General features: G+C 37.8%; 1 pseudogene; it reads left to right on the forward strand.

Annotated features, from left to right (window-relative positions):
• The first annotated feature begins 1,522 nt into the window (after positions 1-1,522).
• Positions 1,523-4,855, forward strand: LOC138173934 (microspherule protein 1-like; annotated as a pseudogene).
• Positions 4,856-10,277: the final 5,422 nt, after the last annotated feature.

A 10,277-nucleotide genomic window follows, 5' to 3' on the forward strand; every position in this document is an offset into this window, starting at 1 on the left:
AAGATAAGAGTATAACTATGACATTATTCTGTTTAAGAATCTTGTTTGGTTCTCTGTTGCTCTTAGAATAAATAAAATTCCTCTCCTTGACATTTGAACCCCTCAATTTGTCTCCAACCTATATTTCCACACTTATTTCATATTGTTCCCCTTCACAATTCTCAATTCAAGTCAAATTCATATTCCTCACACTCAGCATTCTCTCTCATACCTGGACTATTGTAATAGCCTCCTAATTGGTCTCCTTGCCTCAAATCTTTCCCTCTCCAATACAACCTACACACAGCTGCCAAAATGATTTTTTCTAAAGATCACTTGACTGGCATTTATTGGCCACCAGGTGGTTACAGGGTGGTATGGAGTCAAGTTTAAGACTAATGGAAGAGTCTCTTAGACTCCTGGTTAGGCACAGAAGTGTTATCATTATAGCATAGAAGTCACTGAAGAATCTTGAGCAGAGAAGTAAAAAAAGAACAGATGTACTAGAATCTTCAGTTCTTCAAGGACATGCCCCCATTCTATTTGGAACCTTTTTCGATCTTTCTATTTGTTGGTGTTCTCTCAATCCTCAAGGAGTCTTATATTTATTTATCTGTTTGCAGGTTGTGTTGCCTCTAGTAGAATTTAAAATCTGGAAGCCCTGGGTTTAATTTTTGTCCATTTTGAAGTTTGTATCCCTATAGCCTAGAATAATATCTTATGCATAGTAAGTACTCAGACGCCTGTTAACTGTGATTCATATAGGTGGCCTGTGTCATGTATTTCATGTTAATAATTTATCACTAAAGAAGTTATTTCTTGTCTCACTATCTAATTTTTATTAGAAATCTCAAGTATATCTTAAGTTATATACATTGAGCAACATAGTGCAACATAGGTGGAAATAATTAAACTCAATTCAAGACTAGAACATCCCTAGAGGAATAGCTACTGTGCATTTGAAATTTATAGACAGAAGATTGTGTTTCAATTCATTAACTCCTCAGTGCTTACTTGCTTCATGTCTCTGGTAAGTCAGTTCTCCTCTTTAACCTTTAGGTTTCTTTTCTGTAAAGTGAAAGCTATTCTTAGACTCCCTATTTCAGTGGAATTTTGTAAAGAAAGTACTTTGAAAATTTTAAACACTATAAAACTTAGCTCTTTTTTTTCTTTCTTGTTTTCTTTTTCATTGTCATTAATCAACCACAGCAGCAGAATGTGCATTTAATAAATGCTTATTTACTTATTTGTCAGCTCTGGAAAGTGTTGGTTAAAATTTCAGTTTGAATATATACACCTAGGAAATTATCAAGCACTAAAAATCAGGGCTTGATTTAATATTTTGTTGACTTAATAAAGACCAAGGATACAAGTGAAGGGATTGGCTTTGTTAAAGTTTCTTTGTCAGAATCTGTAATAAAGGAAGAGAGAGCGAGGGAATGATATACAGGGCTTGAAAGATAAGAAATGAGAGAAAGAGGAAAATATAATCATTGAGCTCTATTTATTCAGTAAAGCATTGAAGTGATGTCACATCGAGGAGATGATGTGGGATTATGAGCAGAAAAGGTTTGGAAGGGCAACTGTTGCAACAGAGGTGGAAAATCAATCAGGAATAAAAGGATCAGATCCTCTCCCAAGACCCATAATTAGAAGTATCTCATGAAAATCAGTTGAGGCCCTGCGACTGCTGCTGTCACCACAGAGAATACTGTATTGGAGCCGGTGGCTGAGGAATGACTTTCTTCTCAAGTCACTCTATTTGGAGCCATGGAGGAACCTGTGGGACTCTTCCTATCCCTTTCATTTGGCTTTAAGAGACTTGAAGGATGGACAAAGTTTCTCAGGGCCTATAGGATTGATCTCTGATGCCACTACCAACTATTCAGAAGATAAGGAGTCATTAGTCAGGCAGAAATAAAGCTTTTTCCCAAGGTCTTGGGCATTATTTGCAAGTGAAGAAGTTCTTCCAGGTTTAAGAGGAAGAAATTTGATAAACAGTTGGAGAACAGCTTGGTGAAATCATCCACTTGGGTTAAGGGTACCACGGGAATGGAACTGGGGTGCTTTTCAAAAAATGAGCCTTCTTTCATTGAAAAGAAGAGGTAGGAAAGGCATTGAGCACACCCGTGTCATCCCACCCCCAGCTCACTCCTTGCCCTTAGCCTCACTAAGTGCATGAAGGAAAGTGAGAAGTCACTACAGTTGAACAAGGACCCAGGACACTAAAAACTAGCAGACAATCTCTTGTTTATCAATGCTGTGTTACAGACCAATGATCTGCCATCTGTCCACCTGTGTGTGAAGTTTAACTGCTGTTTCACACTTCAAGAGGTCTAGGAATACATGGTATACCCTGCTATATGATCCTGTCATCTCCAACTTGGCATGTAAGGCAATAAGACAACAACACCCAGAGGCTCTTGAAGGCATACAGAGTAAAGCTTTGTAAAGCCAAGCATAAGCAGCTTTCCAGAGGACTGTTGTTGTGAACAGCTTTCAAGGTTCTGATTACATAGTATAGTGAACTCTCTATTTATTCAACAACAAATCAGAGCAAAACATTCACAGAAAATCAAAATACAGCATTCACCATGTCACAACTCACCAACTTATCACTGAAATTACCACATAGTTTTCAGCAAAGTGGTCACATAGTTTTCAACAAAGTACATTCATTTAGTCAATCACAAAATCCTTAATCCAATCACAAAGTACAAATGTCAAAGTTCTCCACCCCTATGTCATAGTAAATCATGATCTTCTTAGTCAGTACACAGTATCCAAGTGTAGCAGCAAGCACCCCAAGCGTCCTCAGGGTATGCCGCCACCACAGGTTCTTGGATCTGCTTTGTTAAAGGAAAGCAACTCAAAATGGGTTAACAAGCTTACTTTAATCAGTCGGACACATATCGTTTACCTTGTTCAGGGGAAAAAGGTCAGCACCCCGAACCTCAAAGCATACAGGCAGAATTATCAAGACAGAAACAGATCAAGTAGACAGATTTCCAAACTGTCCAACCATTACATCCATACCAAATCAGCATCTGGGTTTTTCAAAGCCGGGGGGGCCCTGGACAACGGCTTCCCAGAATACAGATCAAATCACAGAACACTTCTCAAAGCGAGCCCCCAAAACAAAGCTACACATCAGGGCTTATATAGCCTTCTCCTGGCTCAGAAAATGTAACAACCTTATTGACTCACTGGCCAATCAAGAAGTATTTACTGAAAAACAAGCCTCCCACCCCCAAGTTTCAGGTGCACTTTAGCCTAGGGGCAGTGAAGATCTTTAAATTTGCATTCCCATTACACCAAGTAAAGTTTTCTTTCAGTTTGACTCAAGGCTGGCTCTCAGCTTCCATGGTTCTTCTTCCATTGTCCCAGTTCCAACTGTCACTTGGGTTCAAAGGCAGGAAGCACTCAGTTCCTTGTCCAACTCCTTGTCCAGTTCTTTGTCCAGTTCCCATTCCATATTGAAGTTCACAGTGTCCAGTCCACCTCAAGTCCTTCATAGTTCCTGTTTCTGGGAAGATAAAGCTTGACAGAACCACAATAATATTCCTGCACATTGCCGACACCATCATCAATTCACTATCTGCCTGTGAAATGAACAGGGATCCACAAACAAGGTCTGAGAACTCAAAAGAAAAATCATCAAAATAGAAGTGAACACAGACCCACAAACAAGGTCCAAAAGATCAGCACAAATCATCAGTAAAGTCCCAGAACCTCCAAAACCTTCCTACAGGACTTCTGTAAACATAGAACCAGAAAATCTTTCAGGGCTTCCAGTAAGGTCCCAAGGCTTCTATACAAAGTATCACAAACAAACATCAACACAGACAGAGCACATGAACAGAGTGCTGGGATACCACAAGTTTTCTCCTTCTTGACTCTGACACCACAAGAGTCTTTTTCTCAGTTTTCCTGTCTCTAACCTAGACATTCTCCTTATATATGATCATTAGCTCCTCCCCTTCCTGTTGCAGGAGTTCATGAGTTCTAGGGTTCACATATTCTGTTTCTTAACAGACTTGATTCAAGGCTCAAAAGAAACTTGAACTGAAATAAGGTGTAAATTCATTAGCTGAAACAAGGTGTGAACTACTTCTGTGCTTACCATTACAAGCTTCTTTCAGCAAAGTTGAGGAACAGCTTTTGAGCAAAGTGGAATCAGCCAGTCAGTCTTCCCTGGAGACCTTTCAAGAACTGCTTCACAGACACCCCAAGGCCCTCTACTTTCCCCACATATCAAAGGCCCTACAGAGCCCCTGCAGCTCATGAAGTTGTACTATCTCCTAGAGAACTAGACAGTGCATCTCTTGCAAAAGGGCACTGAGTGCTGAATTTTTCAGATGCTGGGGATCTGATTGATGACCACAAGCTTAAGGACATATGGGGTGAGGTGCCGGAGCCAATGGTAACTGACAGATGCCAGAAGCAGGAAATTCAGCAGCTAGAGCAGAAGCTATACAAATGGCAGTTATGAGTTCTCCAGACTTTTTATAACCTACTGATGCTGTACATTGTGTTGTACCTGATGCATTCCAAGGAGATTGCCCTGGAGAGAGCTACCAAGGACAACCAGATTGATGAGAATCTATCCCTGGAGGTTCCAGCCTAGAAGATCTCCAAAAAAACCCCCCCACAAAAAAAGGTGTCATCAAGCTGAAGAGTAATGATGACTTCTTCATTACCAATAAGGACAGATGACTAGTTTACATACAGGGTTGACGTGTCCTCTATGGATCAGCTTGACAATATGATATATAATATCATCAAATAATATCAGATATGGCAGCTTGACAACACCTCAGAGATGGGGATTGTCAGTATGTTCTTTGTCTTCTTTATCAACCAGGACCTCAGTTAAGGCAAATTTCTAATGCAGTGCAGGATCCAGACAACCTGGTTATAAGATTTCCTTTGTCTCAGGATGCACATCATGAGTCAAAGCAAAGAATGTAAATGTTGTGCATAATCTAGTCTTGATAGGAAGAGAAGGTTTGGCAAGACAAAGGTATTGACAGATGTGTGGGATGGAAAGAGGAGTTGAAAGAAAAGAATGATAGAGAATTTAATGAATTAACCTGGTTGAGATTGAGAAAGGAGGGAAATGTGTCTAGAGAAAAAGTGACAACCTGGGAAAATACTGAGAGATGAAGGGATTTCATGTCCACAATGAGGATGAAGGGTATGCTTAAGAAAAATAGGACATAAGGAGAGATGGAAGTTTTGATTAAAAGAAAGAATTCTAAGTTTTTGATCCTTGAAAAGGAACAATGATTGTGCTAAGTTCAAAGCCATGACCCATCCCTGTGTGTAACTGAGGCAAAATGGTGGAATAGACCATGAACACTGGGCGACAGAATTCAGAGTGGTTGAAGGGACTCCAACATGTACTTTAAAGGTCCATAGCAAAAAGGCAGGAATTGATATAGAATGGAAGACAATGAACTGAGATTTTTTTAGTCATGTTCAGTCCTGTCTAACTTTTCATGATCCTCTTTTGTTTTGTTTTATTGTGTGTGTGTGTTTTTTTTTATTGACAAAAATTTTGGAATGGTTTGCCATTTCTTTCTCTAGTTCACTTTGTGGATGATGAAACTGGGGCAAATAGGATTAAGTGACTTGCACAGGGTGACACAACTAATAAATATCTGAGGCCAGATTTGAACTCAAGTATTCCTGATTCCTGGCCCCAGGACTCTATTTCCTACCCCACCTCGCTGCCCTATGAGTCAGATACTAAGCTACTTGAGAAAGAAAAAAAAGAATGTCTTGTGGGCTAATAGTGGACTACTAGTAAGATCTAATTTAATAATAAATTTGAATGGAGAGACTCTAACAGGGGGAGAGGTTGCTGAGAGTGAGAGCAACAAAGGGAAAGTATGGAAATGCCAATAAGAAGAGATTAGTGTGTTTACTGCTCCAAGGATCAGTAGTCTCAAGTTCTGAAGAAAGTATGAAAATAAAGCAGAAAGGATCAAGGAAGGCTTCATGGAGGAGCTAAGAATTGAGCTGAACTATTAAATATTCAAAAAATAATGACTCACATTTCTTTTTTTCTTTAATTTCTTTAATTTTAGTTTTCAATGTTCACTTTCACAAGTTTATGAGTTTTAAATTTTCTCCACCTCCCTCCCCTCTCCCTTCCCCAAGACCATGTGCAATCTGATAAAGACTCTACATATATGCTGTTATTAAACATATTTTCACATTAGTCATTTTGTAAAGAAGAATTAAAATAAATGGGAGGAACAATAAGAAAGAAAAAACAAAATAAAACAAAAAACAAACAAACAAAAAAAACATTCCAGAGTGCTTTGATCTACATTTAGACTCCATATTTCTTTCTCTGGATGTGGACAGCATTTTCCATCATGAGACTTTTGGAGTTTTCTTAGATCCTTGCATAGCTGAGAAGAGCTAAGTCCATCAAAGTTAGTCATCACACAATGTGACTATAACTACTTACAGCATTCTGTTGTTTCTGCTCATTTCACTAAGCGTTGGTTCATATAAATCTTTCCAGGTTTTTCCAAAGTTCACCTGGTCATCATTTCTTATAGCACAATAGTATTCCATTACATTCATATACCACAACTTGCTCAACCATTCCCAATTGATGGGCATATCCTCAATTTCTCGTTCTCTGCTACCACAAAAAGATCTGTTATAAAAATTTTTGTACATGTGGGTCCTTTCCTCATTTTGATTTCTTTGGGATATAGTCCTAGAGGTGCTATTGCTGGGTATGCACATTTTTATACTCCTTTGGACATAGTTCCAAATTGTTCTCCAAAATGGTTGGATCAGTTCACAACTCCACCAACAATGCATTAGCGTTCCAGTATTTATAATTTTCCTGTTTTGTCATGTTAGCCAATCTAATAGGTGTAATGTGGTACCTCAGTTGTTTTGATTTGTGTTTCTCTAATCAATAGAGATTTAGACCATTTTTACATATGATTATGGGTAGCTTTAATTTCTTCCTCTGAAAACTTCCCGTTCATATCCCTTGACTATTTATCAATTGGGGAATGCCTTGTGTTCTTATAAATTTGACTCAATTCTCTCTCTATTTTAGAAATGTGGCCTTTTTCAGAGGCACTGGTTTTAAAAATTCTTTCCCAGTTTTCTACTTCCCTCCTAATCTTGATTGCATTAGCTTTGTTTGCACAAAAACCAATTACTCACATTTCAATAGTGCTTTAAGGATTTCAGAATACTTTCCTTATGACACCATTGTACAATAGTATAAAAAAATGTCAACCCTTAAACAACCTGTGCTTTCTTCATTGTGGGTGCTACTTCTACAGGAAAAAGAAAAAAAGGCATTGGAGTCATAGCTTTAGACCATGGCAAGACCATCTAGAGGTCATGCAGTCCAACTGCCTCATTTTTCTTAGACACTGAGATTCTGTGAGGTTAGTATATTACCTAGTTACCTAGATAGTGTCAGAGTTGTCAATTCAACAACTGACACCAAATCCAACACTCTTTCCACTACATCATAATGTCCTTCCATTCTGTTCACATGATTTCATTCTGTGACAAAAATAGTCAATTACCTATTGATCATTTTTCTGAATATTTTTCCCTTCTATACCTAACTAAACTGGCCGTGTTTCTTAGTGCCAGTATTACATTTCAATGATGGGATACACATGAAGACTTTCCAACTTGACAGGATAAGCCAGGGCTTGCAATCAATTATTATTTAATGATTGAATTAACCAACAAGTACTTATCAGCTATGCCACATACTGCATTAGGCCCTGGGGATACAAAGGCAAATTTGAAACTTTCCCTCCCTGCAAGGAGCTTGCAATATAGTTGAGGGAGGCAGCATGGACACAAGAGATCAGCCATTCCAATTCACTCAGTTTTTAGATGAGGCAACTGAGACCTAGAGAGGTGAAACGATTCGCCCAAACTGACTCGAGCAGTGAATGGCAGACCTCCATCCTCTGACACCAAATATAGTCCATTGTCCATACATTATATAGTAGAAAAAGGAAGTCATGTTATGTTAGTGAGAACCTCAAAGTTTGAAGGATTGCTTTTCCTTTTCTTGTCCCTTAGTTTCTTGGCTTCTAAGGTTTTTTGAGTTTTGGGTTGTTTCATTTTGATTATTCCGTGTGTTTAGGACCATAACATAAAGTTACTTGATTCCTTTACAAAATGAAATGTTACTAAACACACACACACACACACACACACACACACAAAGTGGTCCAATAATATTAAATTTTTCTGAGCCATGCATGCCCAAACCCTTGATCCTTTCCAAATGTGGTGCTTCACAATTTGAAGGGCACTTCATTTTCGGAGTGAATGGGTTGTTCTGGGCACATGCACAGTAGGCCAATTTTTATTCCCTAGATTGAGCCAATAATTTGAAGAGTGCTCTATTCATTTTTTAACAAGTTCCCACCATGGATGTATGCTATTCTATTGCTTTGGAACAATAGGAGTAAGAAGAGAAATAATGATACTGCTAATGGCTTATGTTTATATTGTGGCCTTATGATAGTCACTTAATCTCAAATTTTAGCCTGTTTCTTTATCTATAAAACAAATGGATTGAAGTAGATGATCTCTAAGGTCTCATATAGTTTTTAACCTTTACATGTTTTAAAATATTATTTCCTTTAAGTTCTATGGTTATCCTTTGAATGTGAGACATATACTTTTTATTATCTCCATTTTATAGATTATGACATAGAGAATAATTTTAATGATTTTACTGCTTGTCTAGTCAATGGGTACAAGAAGGGCTGAAGGAAGGAAACAAATTTGGAACTCAATTTTTTTTAATGAATGTTAAAATAAAGTATGACTACTGAAAAAAAATAATGATTTAACTGATTACTCAAATTATTTAGTGGGACAGAGAACTCAGATCTTTAGAATCAGTTGATTGGTCATACAAAATGAGGAGGTTGGACTGGCTGATCTCTAAGGTCCTTGGTAGCTCTAATTCCAAGCTTTGCCCCTCATCAATTTTGTTATTTGGCCTTAGATGGGCCATATCTTTCTTCTATGCTTCAATTTCCCAATCTGTAAAATGGAAATAATAATACATAGTTCAATGTTCTAGGAGACAAATGCAGTGGGGAAGAAAGGACATTGAACTGGGAGGCAAGAGATTTGGGTTTACTTCTGACTGAACCTTTGCATATTGGGTAAAAAAAATACTGCTTTGAATCTCAGTTGCCTCATGTGTAAACTAAGGGAAGGAGGGAAAGATATTCTTGAAATCCTTGAAAATTTAATGGTCTGAAGTTCCTTCCTTCTCTAATTTCCTGTGGTTTCTTTCCAATGTTGTTTGTAACTTTACCATATCATGGTTTTTTCATTGTGTATTTTTTGGGAAATTTCAGCCTACACTGACAACTCCATTGTCCTAAATGTCTTTTTAGGTCTTACAATTGTAAGTAGTTAATTCAATACCCCAATCATATCCTTAAGAGTACAAGGTGATGTGATCAATTCTGAAATATGAGAAGGTCAATCCATCTTTGGGAGTATAAAGCAAGACACAATAGGACCACAGAAAAATTACCCACAGGGTAATGGGAGGTACCTATTGGATAGGAAAAGTAGATTGTAAAAATCAATCATAAAGTGGGATTTAGGAAGCCAAGTTGATTCCTTAAATTTGTCCTTGGGGAAGTGGTAGAGAAATGATACATCCAGACATTATCAAGAAACCTTTAGAATGTTGATCTAGGAAGACAGATGGTGGGACTTCTTGGTCCATACTTAGAGTATCTCACTCAAAGTCAGGAAAACTGGTCTAGTCTTGTCATTAACTAGTCATGTTTACTTGGGCAAATCACCTCCTCCTGAAAATATAACTTCCTCATATAAGAGGGTATTTGAATAGAAAGCTTTAAGTTCTCTTCTATCTCTGACAGTCTAGGTATGGTGAATCAGGAAGACTCTAAAGGAGTAAAAATCTGAGTGATATGTAAAAGAATGTGTTGAATTTGAACAGATGATGCAGGAGGGAGAATAGTCATCCATTTAGAAAGAGCAAGGAAGTAAAAGGAACAGAGGTAGCTGAAGAATGATAATCAGTTTATTTTGACTGTACAAAAAGGCATATAAAGAGGAGCAATAATGTGAGATAAGACTGGAAAGATGAGTGAAATCATAGTGTCAAGAGATTCTTTCAACTTTTTCAGGAATGCCTAAAGCTGGAGTTTATGGTTTTTCCACAGTCATGTGTTTAAATATATTCTACATCACACTATGTAAAGCCAAGCATGAGCAGCTTCCCAGAG

Source organism: Petaurus breviceps, unplaced genomic scaffold (assembly GCF_028583685.1).
Source record: "Petaurus breviceps papuanus isolate PSGF00001 unplaced genomic scaffold, PetGlider_PUasm1.0 67, whole genome shotgun sequence".
NCBI classification, from domain to species: Eukaryota; Metazoa; Chordata; class Mammalia; order Diprotodontia; family Petauridae; genus Petaurus; species Petaurus breviceps.